The 13959-nt window shown below is 40.5% G+C and overlaps 1 protein-coding gene and 1 pseudogene across 2 annotated transcripts in view; one reads left to right on the top strand and one right to left on the bottom strand.

Annotated features, from left to right (window-relative positions):
• MAGT1 (magnesium transporter 1) overlaps positions 1-13959 on the top strand; it is a 77703-nt gene that overhangs the window by 42035 nt on the left and 21709 nt on the right. The gene's annotated exons all lie outside the window — the stretch shown is intronic.
• On the bottom strand, positions 681-3858 carry LOC119523241 (annotated as a pseudogene).

Here is a 13959-nt window from a genome sequence, read left to right as displayed (position 1 = left end):
TTAAAATTAACTCTAAAGGATTAAGGACTTAAATATAAGAGCTAAAAACATAAAACTCTTAGAGGAAAACATGGAGGGGAGAACCTTGATATACTTGGATTTGGTAATGATTTCTTAAATATGGCACCAAAGGCACAAGCAACAAAAGTAAAAGTAGATAAAATAGACTTCATCAAAATGAAAAACTTTTGTACATCAAAGTACACTATAAGAAAGTGAAAAGACAACCTACAGAATGGGAGCAAATAATTGCTAACCATATATCTGATAAGGTTTTTTTTCCGAAATACTGTTAACTTTTTTTTATTCTCTTTTACCATTCAGATTTGTTCAGAACATTACAACAGGCATGAAGGGAAAAATTGTTGCATTTTTTAAACTCGAGCTATCCAAACAACAGTCATGAAGGAAAAAACAATAACATTTTTTAAAAACTTGCTCTGTCTAGAGGAAATTATATATTATATGAAATCATGCCATTATCTCTTAGGAAAAAAGGCATTCAAAATTTAATTTGATAATAAGGTTAAAGATTAAGACAAATCTCCAAGTAAGCAATGTGTGAGGTTTTCAATCATGTAGTACTTTTATTCCGATTTTTTTACAGAAATGCTAAAGTGATGTGTAAGATGTGAAATATTCAAATTATTTAACGTGTCTCCACTTGAATTTAAATAAAACTAAAATGTTGCATAGTTGCAGTGGCTTTCAATTTCCTGCCTGATTTCAGAAATGTAGGGATGATCTTTGCCATGAACAGCTTCCATGATTGCAAGGTCCTTCTTTGGGGCTTTCTCTCCTGCAGCTTTGTTTTCCAGGCCCATGTACAACCTTCTTAGCTTCAACCACATGGAGTCCACATTAAGGGAGTACAAAGGTAATGCTTATTAATGTAGGGCTTAATGATTTTCTGTCCATATTGCAGGGCTTTTTCCCAGTCCTTCATGTACAGGCTGACACCTATGGCTTGGTACATTATGTGTAACATGAACACATTACCGTCCTCAAACATAGAGCTCATCTTCTACTGGATGAGCTCGCAGATCTCCAGCAGCTCACTAGGGGATTTGTAGTGCTTGGCCCTCCAGAACTCCTCAATGATATTTTAGGTATATTTGACCATGTCATAGTTGGCTTCTGCCTTTGAGGGATTGTTGAGCTTCCAGATTTCCACCTTGGCTTTATCCTTGTCTTTGGTGGTGTACTTCTGGCACTCACAGGTGAAGAAATAAGAATCTCTTAACCAGTCATTCCTGTCATCTGTTGGATACAGAAGGTCAAAATAGCTCGTAAAAACCTCATCTCCTAGGCTGATTTCCTGTACCGTTCTTATTTCTGACAGGGTCCCCTTCTAGGTCACAATCACATTGGGACAACAACTGTGATTCATCAATGCAATGCATGGAAATATTGCTGAACCCAAATGAGAAAGTTTATCATCTTCAATTGTGAAGTCATTACAGTTAACCTTTGCAGAGTACTACCAGGCCATCATTATCAGGGAATTCTAGGTGCTTTGAGTAAAAGTGACAGAGAGCAGCAGTGTCACTCTGGATCAAATCCTTCCTCTAACTTATCAGATGTGATTCAAACTCCCTTACAGTTAACAGTTTCCCTGAAGGTGTTCTCTCTGGGTGGATTTTCTGTTTGGCCAGAATCCTTGCTGTTAGCCTTACAGTCTTCGAGTGATTCCTGTTTTCCCCAAAAACAGCCATGGGAGAACATTCCAATTTGTGCATGGGCTAATCTTCTTTCTGACAGTCCACATTAGAGTAAAATGCCTGCTTGCACCTTCCACATTTGTACACTCCTTCTTTCCTGGCAAAGCAGTGTTTGCAGTGGTTTCCCTGCTCCTTGACCATGAGAAGGTAGGCATAGGCTGGGCAGGAGACGAGCATGTCCCCCACCTGGAAGGGTTGCAGGGCCGACAGCTCCCGGCCCTTACCTGAGCTGTAGAACTTCTCCAGGCCTCATGGTGGCAGTGAGGTGAGGGAGTGGCAGGTCTGGGCTCGGCCAACGCAGAGATGCATCTAGCTTCTGCTGTGCCAGGAGCTGCGATTCCCCATGTACTGTTATTGGAGAAGCATCAGGTGGCCACCTGTTCCCTAGAAGGGACTGCAGCCCTGATGAGGTTTTGTGTTTTTTGTTTTTTTATTATTATGAACTTTAATATATATACATAATACTGATAATTTTCAAAGTATGATTCAACAAGTATTTAGAGAGCAAATTTCAAAATATATCATACATACAAAAAAGGTATTAACATTCAATGTATAGCTCGACATGCAGTTTTATAGGTAATTTCAAAAATTGTTATGGATTACAGTTTCACAGTCTCAGTTCTTTCCCCATTATGCAATATGAGGTATATACGGAAAAGTGAAGACTTTCAAAGCACAATTCAACGAGTAGCTGTAGAGCACATTTCAAAGGATGTTATAGGTTACAGTCCCACCATGTTATTTACCTCTTTCCAGCTACTCCAACACCCAGGGAATCTAAATATATATACATACATATATATATATATATACACACACACATATTTACATAAAGTTTCACTATTCATAGACCTTTGTTAATGTTATCTTGTTTCTTGCTACCCCTTCTTCTCACTTAATCTCTTTCTCCATCTTTAGGGGTATCTAGGCAGTGAGCACCCAAACTTGTTCAGACTGAAAGGGGGTGTTGACATTATGGGGAAGGGTGCTGCATCTGATTGTCGATCTTAAAGAGACTGTTACCTCTGGACTTGTCTGGTATAGGAACACTCTGGTGGATTTAAGTTTCTGAGAGATAAAACTTAGCGAGTGAGTCTTTTATAGAATCTCAGGTAGGGACCTAGGTATTGGGGAACTACTTTTGGTAAGGGCATGGCATACTGTGGCCATTTGGGATGCCTAGCTGCAGCTTGCATAAGAGAAAACTCCAGGATAGCCTCTTGACTCTATTTGGGTCTCTCAGCCACTGTGACCTCGGCTTGTTACCTTTCTTATCCCCCCCTTTTGGTCAACTAGGTACTTTCAATCCCTTGCTCATGCCTGTGAGTCATGTCTCATGTCACCAGGGAGATTCATTCCCCCTGGGAGTCATGTCCCTCGTTGGGGGGGGAGGTTAATGAATTTATTTGCTGAGTTGGGCTTAGAGAGAGAGGCCACATCTGAGCAACAAAAGAGGTTCCCTGGAGGTGCCTCTTAGGCATAATTATAGGAGATCTCAGCCTCCCATTTCTAACCATAGATTTCACAAGAGCAAGCCTCAGGTTGAGGGCTTCATTTATTAAGTAGTGGGTTCCTAACTTTACTTAATATATATTCTATCCCAAGATAAACGGTCAGTTTCTTACATTATCTTCACTTAGTTGTACAATCATCATCACTCTCAACTTTAAACAATTATCATAACATAATACATCCCAGAGCTTTTAGCTACTAATTATTCATCCCTAGTATTAGTTCAGTATTGGTAAGATATTCCTATTAAATATACTCTTTAATAGGTAATGGATCTGAAGGACCACCCTTGTGCCATATGGCAATTCCTGCTGCAAAGTCTCCCATTAGAAGGGCATTCCTGGGCATTCCTTTCTCCTTATCTCAAGAACCCTTTCAGTTTTTTTTTAAATTGAAATTCAGTTTCAGTTAGTCATGGTAACCTAAGTTTATTTATTTTGTCTCAGGATGGTTCTAGACACCCTAAGAAAATTTCTGGAAAAAATTTCATAATAATAAAATATATAATAATAAAACCTAAAAACTAAAAAAAAAAAAAAAAAAAAAATAGGTAATGGGTAGTTTTTCCATAGACTCTGTTGTTAAACCTCCACACCAGTGTCATACCTCGTAAGTATATCATGCTAGCAGGTATTTAGGTTTGTGGTGCTACTCTGTGGGTTACGTGTCTTTAAACAACCATTTATGAATGTGTTTGCCTTCAGTGCATCACTAATACTTACAATCCCATTAAGGAACCATAGTCACACCTGATCATTCCCATACCATTAAGTTCACCCTCATTATCATATCTGTACATATTAGAATATCATTCCCCCTTCACTAGCTTCTGACCATCTCTACAACCTCTATATTCTACATTATAAGACACTTATTTTACATTTTTCACGGAGTTCACATTGCTGTCAACTTACAATATCTCTCCTTTTGTCTCCTGCTTATTCCACTCAGCATTATGTCTTCAAGGTTCATGTCGTCATATGTTTCATGACCTCGTTCATTCTTACTGCTACATAGTATTCCATCATGGGTATATACCATATTTTATTTATCCACTCATCTGTTGAAGGACATTTGGATTGTTTCCATCTCTTTGCAGTTGTGAACAATGCCGCTATGAACATCAGTATGCAAATATCTGTTCGTGTCACTGTTTTCAGATCTTTTGGCATATACTGAGAAGTGAAATTGCTGCATTGAAGGGTAACTCAGTAACAGGTTTTCTGGAGAACCGCCAAACTGTCCTCCAGAATGGCTGTACCATTATATAGTCCCACCAGTAATGAATGAGTTCCAATTTCACCACATCCTCTCCAGCATTTGTAGTTTCCTGTTTGGTTAATGGCAGCCATTCTTATTGGTGTGAGATTATATCTCACTGTGGTCTTGATTTGCATCTCCGTAGTAGCTAGTGCAGATGAACATTTTTTCATGTGTTTTTTAGACATTTGTATTTCTTCTTCAGAGAAATGTCTTTTCACATCCATTGCCCATTTTTTTTATTTGTGCTGTTTGTACTGTTGTCATAGAGTTGTAGGGTTTCTTTATATATGCAAGATATCAGTCTGTTATCAAATACATGGTTTTCCAAATACTTTCTCCCATTGTGGTGGTTGTCTCTTCACCTCTTTGTCAAATTCCTTTGAGGTACAGAAGCTCTTGATTTTGAGAAGTTCCCATTTATCTATTTTTTCTTTCATTGTTTGTGATTTAGGTGTAAGGTCTAAGAAGTGACCTCCAAATGCTAGGTCTTGAAGATGTTTCCCTACATTATCTTCTTGGAGTTTTATGGTATTGTCTCTTATATTGAGGTCTTTGATCCACTTTGAGTTAATTTTTGTATACATTTTGAGGTACGGGTCCTCTTACATTGTTTTGAATATGGATATCCAGTTCTCCCAGCACCATTTGTTGAAGAGACTGTTCTGTCCCAGTTCAGTGGATTTGGTGACCTTGTCAAAACTCAGTCAACTGTAGACCTCAGGGTCTATTTCTGAATTCTCAATACGATTCCATTGATCAGTACATCTATCTTTGTGCCAATACCATGCTGTTTGACTACTGTGGCTTTATAGTAGGCTTCAAAGTCAGGAATTGTAGGTCCTACCCCTTCATTTTTCTTTGTTAGAATGTTTTTAGCAATTCGAGGACCTTTCCCTTCCAAATAAATTGTATAACTAGCATTTCCAAGTCGGCAAGGTAGGTTTTTGGAATTTTGATTGGCATTGCATTGAACCTGTAGATCGGTTTGGGTAGAATTGACATCATAATGATGTTTAGCATTCTTATCCATGAACACAGAATAGCTTGCCATCTTTTCAGGTCCTCTTTTATTTCTTTTAGTAAAGTTATGTAATTTTCTGTGTGGAGGTCTTTTACATCATGGGTTAAACTTATTCCTAATTACTTCATTTTTTTAGTTGCTATTGAGAATGGAATCTTTTTCTTGAGTATCTCTTCAGTTAGGTCATTTTTGTGTACAGGAACATTACTGACTTATATGCATTAATCTTGTATCCCACCACCTTGCTGAATTTATTAGCTCAAGTAGCTGTGTCGTCGATTTCTCACAGTTTTCCAGATATAAGGTCATATCATTTGCAAATAATGACAGTTTTACGTCTTCCTTTCCAACTTGGATGCCTTTTATTTCTTTGTCTTGCCAGATTGCTCTTGCTGGAACTTCTAGCACAATGTTCAATAATAGCGGTGACAGCAGGCATCCTTGTCTCATTCCTGATCTTAGAGAGAAGGCTTTCAGTATCTCACCATTGAGTACTATGCTGGCTGTTGGTTTTTCATATATACCCTTTCTCATATTGAGGAAGCTTCCTTCATTTCCTATCTTTTGAAATGTTTTGATCAAAAAAGGATGCTGAATTTTGTCAAATGCTTTTTCATCGTCTATCAAGATGATCATTTGATTTTTCCCTTTTGTTTTGTTAATGTGTTGTATTACATTGATTGATTTTCTTATGTTGAAACACCCTTGCATGCCTGGAATGAGCCCCACTTGGTCATGGTGTATGATTGTTTTAATGTGTCTTTGGATTTGATTTGCAAGTGTTTTGTTGAAAATTTTTGCGTCTATATTCATTAGGAAGATTGGCCTTCAGTTTTCCTTTCTTGTAGCATCTTTGCCTAGTCTTGGTATTAGAGTGATGTTAGCTTCATAAAATGTGTTAGGTAGTATTCCATTTTCTTCAGTTTTTTGAAACAGTTTGAGTAGGAATGGTGGCAGTTCTTTTGGGAATGTTTGATGGAATTTCCCTGTGAAGCCATCTGGCCCTGGGCTTTTATTTGTAGGAAGTTTTTTGATGACTGATTGGGTCTCTTTGCTTGTGATTGGTTTGTTGAAGTCTTCTGTTTCTTCTCTGGTCAATCTAGGTTGTGCATGTGTTTCTAGGAAATTATCCATTTCCTCTAAATTGTCTAGTTTGTTGGCGTAAAGTTCATAGTATCCTCTTACAATTTTTTTAATTTCTTCAGGATCCACAGTAAGTCCCCCCTCTCATTTATTATCTTGTTTATTTGGTTCGTCTCTCTTTTTGACTTTGTCAGTCTAGCTAAGGGTTTGTCAATGTTGTTGATCTTCTCGAAGAACCAACTTTTATTTATTCTGTCTATTTTTGTTCTCCTTTTCATTTATTTCTGCTTTAATCCTTGTTATTTCTTTTCTTCTACTCAGTTTAGATCATTTTCTAGCTTCTTCAGTTGTTCCATTATTTCTTTGATTTTAGCTTTCTTCCTTATTAATGTATGCATTTAGCGCTATAAGTTTCCCCCCTCAGTACCACGTTTGCTGCATCCCATAAGTTTTGATATGTTGTGTTCTCATTTTCATTCATCTCTAGATACTTAACAATTTCTCTTGCAATTTCTTCTTTGACCCACTGATTGTTTAGGACTATGTTGTTTAACCTCCAGATATTTGTGAATGTTCTAGATCTTTGATGGTTATTGACTTATAGTTGCATTCTTTTGTGATCAGAGAATGTGCTTTGAATAATTTCAATCCTTTTAAATTTATTGAGGCTTGTTTTTTTCCCAGCATATGATGTATCCTGGAGAAAGTTCCATGAGCAGTAGAGAAGAATGTATATCCTGGTAATTTGGCATGTAGTGTTCTATATATGTCTGTTAGTCTAATTTGTTTATCACATTCTTCAGGTTCTCACTTTCCTTATTGGTCATCTGTCTCATTGATGTGTCTTATAGGAGAGAGTTGTGTATTGAAGTCTCCCACAGTTATTATGGAAGCATCTGTTGCTTCCTTCAGTTTTGACAATGTTTGTCTCATGTACTTTGGAGCACCTTCATTGGTTGCATAAACATTTATGATTGTTATTTCTTGGTGAATTGTCCCTTTTATTAGTATATGGTATCCTTCTTTGTCTCTTATGACATCCTTGCATTTAAAGTCTATTTTATCTGAGATTAGTATGGCTACCCCTGCTTTCTTCTGGCTATAGCTTGCATGGAATATTTTTTCTATCCTTTCACTTTCAGTTTCTTTGTGTCACTGGGTCTAAGATGAGTCTCTTGTAAACAACATATTGATGGTTCATATTTGTTAATGCCTTCTGCCAATCTATATCTTTTCACTGCAGAGTTTAATCCATTCAGATTCAATGTTATTACTGTGAAGGCAGATCTTGAATCAGCCATCTTATCCTTTGGTTTTTATTTGTCAGATCTGATTTTTCCCTCTATTTCCTTCATGTTACCCTTACTAATACTCTTCAGTTCTGTGCCCTTCACCAGGCCTTTCTCTCCTGTCCTTTTTTCTCAGCCAGTATATCCCCCTTTATTATTTCTTGCAGGGCAGGTCCCTTGCATTTGTTTGGGAAAATTTTAAGCTCTTCCTTACTTATGAAGGAGAGCTTTGCTGGATAAAGAATTCTTGGGTGGCACAATTACATGGAACTTTGAATAGGAAGTGAGCTATGGTAGGTTGGTATAGGTTAGAGTGAAATAGTGACACATCCCAAAGTAGTTTGGGCAGAGAATAAGAATATATTTATAGGTCCCCCCTGAGGAGCTGGAGGAAAGTGCGGAAGTGTTGGACTTCCTCACCTGGACTGATGCTGATGTTGTTACAAACATTAGGACTGGTGGTTTGATGTACTCAGCCCTCTATCATGGGACTTGCCCTTATGAAGCTCATTAGTGCAAAGAAGAGGCTAAACTTGCATATAATTGTGCCTGAGAGTCTCCCCCTGACTACCTCTTTGTTGCTCAGATGTGGCCCTCTCTTCTAACTGAGCCACCTCAGCAGGTGAATTCACTGCCCTCCTCCCTACATGGGACCCGACTTCCAGGGGTGTAAATCTCCCTGGCAATGCAGGATATGACTCCCTGGGATGAATCTAGACCTGGCGTCGTGGGATGGAGAATATCTTCTTGACCAAAAGGGGGATGCAAAATGAGACGAAATAGTTCCAGTGGCTGAGAGATTTCAAATGGAGTCGAGAGGTCACTCTTATGCACTATATAGATAACACCTCTTAGGTTTTAATGTATTGGAATAGCTAGAAGTAAATACCTGAAACTATCAAACTCCAACCCAGTAGTCTGGACGCCTGTAGATGACTGTTTAACAATGTAGATTACAAGGGGTGACAGTGTGATTGTGAAAACCTTGTGGATCACACTCCCTTTATCTAATGTATGGATGGATTAGTGGAAAAGATGGGGACAAAAACTGAATGGGAAATAGGGTGGGATGAGGGGGGCTGATTTGGGTGTTCTTTTTTTACTTTTATTTTTTATTCTTATTCTGATTCTTTCTGATGTAAGGAAAATGTTCGGAAATAGATTGTGGTAATGAATGCATAACTGTATGATGGTACTGTGAACAGTTGATTGTACACCGTGGATGACTGTCAATAAAACTGAATTTAATGAAAAAAAAAAAGAATTCTTTGGTGGCAATTTTTCTCTTTCAGAATTTTAAATATGTCATACCTCTGCCTTCTTCCCTCCATGATGCCCGCTGAGTAGTCATTACTTAGTCTTATGTTGTTTCCCTTGTATGTGGTGAATTGCTTCTCCTTGCCACTTTCAGAACTTTCTCCTTCTCTTCTCCATTTGACAATCTGATCAGAATATGTCCCTGAGTGGGTTTATTTGAATATATTCTATTTGGTATTCTTTTGGGCATCTTAATTTGCATATTTATGTCATTTAGAAGGGTTGGGAAGTTTTCCCCAACAGTGTCTTCGAATATTATTCCCAGCCCTTTACTCTTCTCTTTACCTTCTGGAACACCAATGTCTTATATTTGTGTTCTTCATGTAGTCCATCATTTCCTTGAGATCCATTTCAAATTTTTTTATTTTTTCACCATTCCTTCTTTTGTGCTTTCACTTTCCATCTCTCTATCCTCAAGGTTGGTAATTTGTTCCTGTACCTCTTCAAATCTAGTGTTATGTGTCACAAGAATACTTTTAGTTTGATCAACAGTATCTTTTATTGCCATAAGATCCACTATTTTTTTATTTACTCTTGCAAATTCTTCTCTATGCTCTTCTAATGTCTTCTTCATGCCTTTTGTATCCTGAGCCATAATATTGTTTGTCTATACTTCTTTGATTAATTGCTCCAAGTTCTGTGTCTACTCTGGCTTTTTAATTTGGACATTTGGGTTATTGATATCTTCTGATTTCTTCATATGCTTTATGATTTTCTGTTGTTTTTGCCCTCTTGGCATTTGCTTATCTTGATAGGGTTCTTTTAGGATATGCAGTATTATTTGAACATTTATCTATAATTTGGCAGTGCTACAACTTGGTGGGGTGCACTTTCCCTGACCTACCAGCAGATAGGGCTCCTGAACCACCTCTTGCCCTCAAGCTAGTTCTCTCCAACTTTGACTGTGCACTGAGTGCGGGTACAAACCATGTGGAGGTCTAATCAGTGCACCAATTTTCCGTGTGCACTGGGGATGTGGTTATGCCCTTTGCAGTTTGGCAATAAGTCTGCTCCAGGACATGGTGGTTCCAGCCTTTCCCGGGGCTGCGGGTGGAGTACTCGCAGTCTACAGAGCTGCACATTTCACCTTCCAGGTCATGTGCTCCCCAGTCGCTGTTTGCTGTGTGCACTTGATTCCCTCGGATTGGGGGAGGGCTCCTGGCACTTTCGTGCGGCAGCCTTGCATCTGGGCTGTGCGCACTGTGGGTTTCCATGGAGGAAGAGCAGATGCTGTCACAAGAACGCCAAATCCCAGATTTCCTGAAGGAAGCTCTCAGCCACGGGGCTGTGAGAGGTTTTCTCCCAGCCAATGGCAAAGATGGCTGCACGGTGCATGGAAAGCTGCCCCCTTCTGCACTCGTCTGCCTGCTCCAACAGTCAGTCCCTGGCACGGAGGCTCTTGGCCATGGGTCTGTGATGGATTATCACCCAAGCCAAGTGTTGAGGAGGGTGCCTTGGGCATGGAAGGCTGCCGCACTCCATGCTTATCTGCCGGCTGTAACTGCCCATTCCCCAGTGGCATTCTGGGCCAAACACTCACCTGTCTTAAACGCAGTCTCGGTTTCTGCAAGTGCACACTCACTATGGGTGTAGAAGTCCCTGCCCAGCCAGTGGAACCCTGTAACTGCTGTTCTGGAGCGGTTTATCTCCTTTATCTAGTGTTTTTCATGGAGGAAAATTTTCTCTGTCTCTCCTAATCTACCATCTCCCTGGAACTCCTGATAAGGTTTTAAAATCCAGAATATATAAAGGACTTACACAACTCAACAACACTGACAAAACAAATAACCCAGTTAAAAAATGGGCAAAGGACTTGAATAGACATTTCTCTAAAGAAGATATACAGATGGCCAATAAGCACATGAAAAGATGCTCAACATGATTGGTCATCGGGGAAATGCACACTGAGATACCACTTCTTACACACTAAGATGGCTATTATTTAAAAAAACAAAAACAGAATATGTGTTGACAAGGATATGGAAATATAGGACCCCTTATACATTGCTGATGGCATTGTAAAAAATATTGCAGCTGCTGTGGAAATCTGGCAGTTCCTCAAGAAGTGAAAATAGAATTACCATTTGATCTGGCAATCCCACTTCTTGGCATATACCTGAAAGAAACGAAAACAGAGACCTGACTAGATATTTTTATTCCAATGTTCATAACAGCATTATTCACTGTAGCCAAGAGATGGAAGCAAACCAAGTGTCCATTGAACAAATGAATGGATAAACAAAATGTATATACACATCATGGAATATTATTCAGCCATAAAAAGGAATAAAGTTCGGGTGCATGCGACAACATAGAAGAACCTCAAAGACATCACGCTGAGTAAAATAAGCCAGACACACAAATATTGTGAGATCTCACTATATGAAATACCTGGAATAAGCAAATTCATAGAAACAGGTAGTAGAATACAGGTTACCAGGGTCCAGCAGGTAGGGGAATTCAGAGTTATTGCTTAACAGATGCAGACTATGTTTGAGTGGATGAAGAAGTTTGGGTAATGGATGTTGGTGATGGTGGCACAATAATACCACTGAATTGTACACTTGAAAGTGGGTATTCTGGTTTTCTAAGTTTGCCAGAATGCAAAACACAAGAGAGGGATTGGCTTTTACAATGGGGGTTTATTAGTTCACAAATTTACAGTCCCAGGGCCATAAAAGTGTCCAAACTAAGGAATTAACAAGAGGATACCTTGGCTGAAGAAAGGCCGATGGCGTCCAGAACACCTCTGTCAGCCTTTCAGCTAGGAAGGCACATGGCTGGAGTCTTCTGGTCCTTTGCTTCCAGATTGCATTGCTTTCAGCTTCTGATTCCAGTGGCCTTCTCTTTGAGCATCTGTTGGTTCTCCCTTAGCTTATCTGGGGCAAACTCTAGGCTTAATCTCTTAGCTTGGCATCGCCGAACATCTTCCTGTCTGCATCTCCGAGCGTCTGGGTCTGTGTTGGCTCTGAGTTCTCTCTCTCCCCCTGAGCTCTCTTACGGGCTCCAGTAAACTAAGACACATCTTGAATGGGCGGGGTCACATTTCCATGGAAATAATCTTATCAAAGGGTCCCACCCACAATTTGGGTGGGTCACATCTCCATGGAAACAACCTAATCAAAATATCTAACCCACAGTAAGTCTGCATCCACAAGATTAAAAGAACATGGGAGGCGGGGCAAGATGGCAGACTGGTGAGCTGTATGTTTTAGTTACTCCTCCAGGAAAGTAGGTAGAAAGCCAGGAACTGCGTGGACTGGACACCACAGAGCAATCTGACTTTGGGCATACTTCATACAACACTCAGGAAAACGTGGAACTGCTGAGATCAGCGAAATCTGTAAGTTTTGCGGCCAGGGGACCCGCGCCCCTCCCTGCCAGGCTCAGTCCCGTGGGAGGAGGGGCTGTCAGCTTCGGGAAGGAGAAGGCAGAACTGCAGTGGCAGCCCTTATCGGAAACTCATTCTGCTGATCCAAACTCCAACCATAGATAGACGGAGACCATACACCAGAGAATCTGAGAGCAGCCAGCCCAGCAGAGAGGAGACAGGCATAGAAAAAAAACAACACGAAAAACTCCAAAATAAAAGCGGAGGATTTTTGGAGTTCTGGTGAACATAGAAAGGGGAAGGGCAGAGCTCAGGCCCGAGCTCAGGCCCTGAGACGCATATGCAAATCCCGAAGAAAAGCTGATCTCTCTGCCCTGTGGACGTTTCCTTAATGGCCCTGGTTGCTTTGTCTCTTAGCATTTCAATAACCCATTAGATCTGTGAGGAGGGCCCTTTTTTTTTTTTTTTTTTTTTTTTAATCCTTTTTTCTTTTTATAAAACAATTACTCTAAGAAGCCCAATACAGAAAGCTTCAAAGACTTGCAATTTGGGCAGGTCAAGACAAGAGCAGAACTAAGAGAGCTCTGAGACAAAAGGCAATAATCCAGTGGCTGAGAAATTTCACTAAACACCACAACTTCCCAAGAAAACGGGGGTGTCTGCTCACAGCCATCATCCTGGTGGACAGGAAACACTCCTGCCCATCGCCAGCCCCATAGCCCAGAGCTGCCCCACACAACCCAGTGTGACGGAAGTGCTTCAAATAACAGGCACACTCCACAAAACTGGGCGTGGACATTAGCCTTCCCTGCAACCTCAGGTGATTGTCCCAGAGTTGGGAAGGTGGAGCAGTGTGAATTAACAAAGCCCCATTCAGCCATCATTTCAGCAGACTGGGACCCTCCCTACACAGCCCAGCAGCCCAGAACCGCCCTGGGGGGACGGCACTCACCTGTGACATAGCACAGTCATCCCTCAACAGAGGACCAGGGGGTGCACGGCCTGGAAGAGGGACCCACTTACAAGTCTCAGGAGCCATACGCCAATACCAAGGACTTGTGGGTCAGTGGCAGAGACAAACTGTGGCAGGACTGAACTGAAGGATTAGACTATTGCAGCAGCTTTAAAACTCTAGGAACACCAGGGAGATTTGATTGTTAGAGCCACCCCCCCCCCCGACTGCCCAGAAACAAGCCCCATATACAGGACAGGCAACACCAACTACACACGCAAGCTTGGTACACCAATTGGACCCCACAAGACTCACTCCTCCACTCACCAAAAAGGCTAAGCAGGGGAGAACTGGCTTGTGGAGAACAGGTGGCTCGTGGACGCCACCTGCTGGTTAGAGAAACTGTACTCCACGAAGCTGTAGATCTGATAAATTAGAGATAAGGACTTCAATTGGTCTACAAATCC

This window comes from Choloepus didactylus, chromosome X (assembly GCF_015220235.1).
Source record: "Choloepus didactylus isolate mChoDid1 chromosome X, mChoDid1.pri, whole genome shotgun sequence".
NCBI lineage: Eukaryota > Metazoa > Chordata > Mammalia > Pilosa > Megalonychidae > Choloepus > Choloepus didactylus.
The sequence above is the reverse complement of the archived record's forward strand: the minus strand, read 5'-3'. Positions and strand labels throughout refer to the sequence as shown.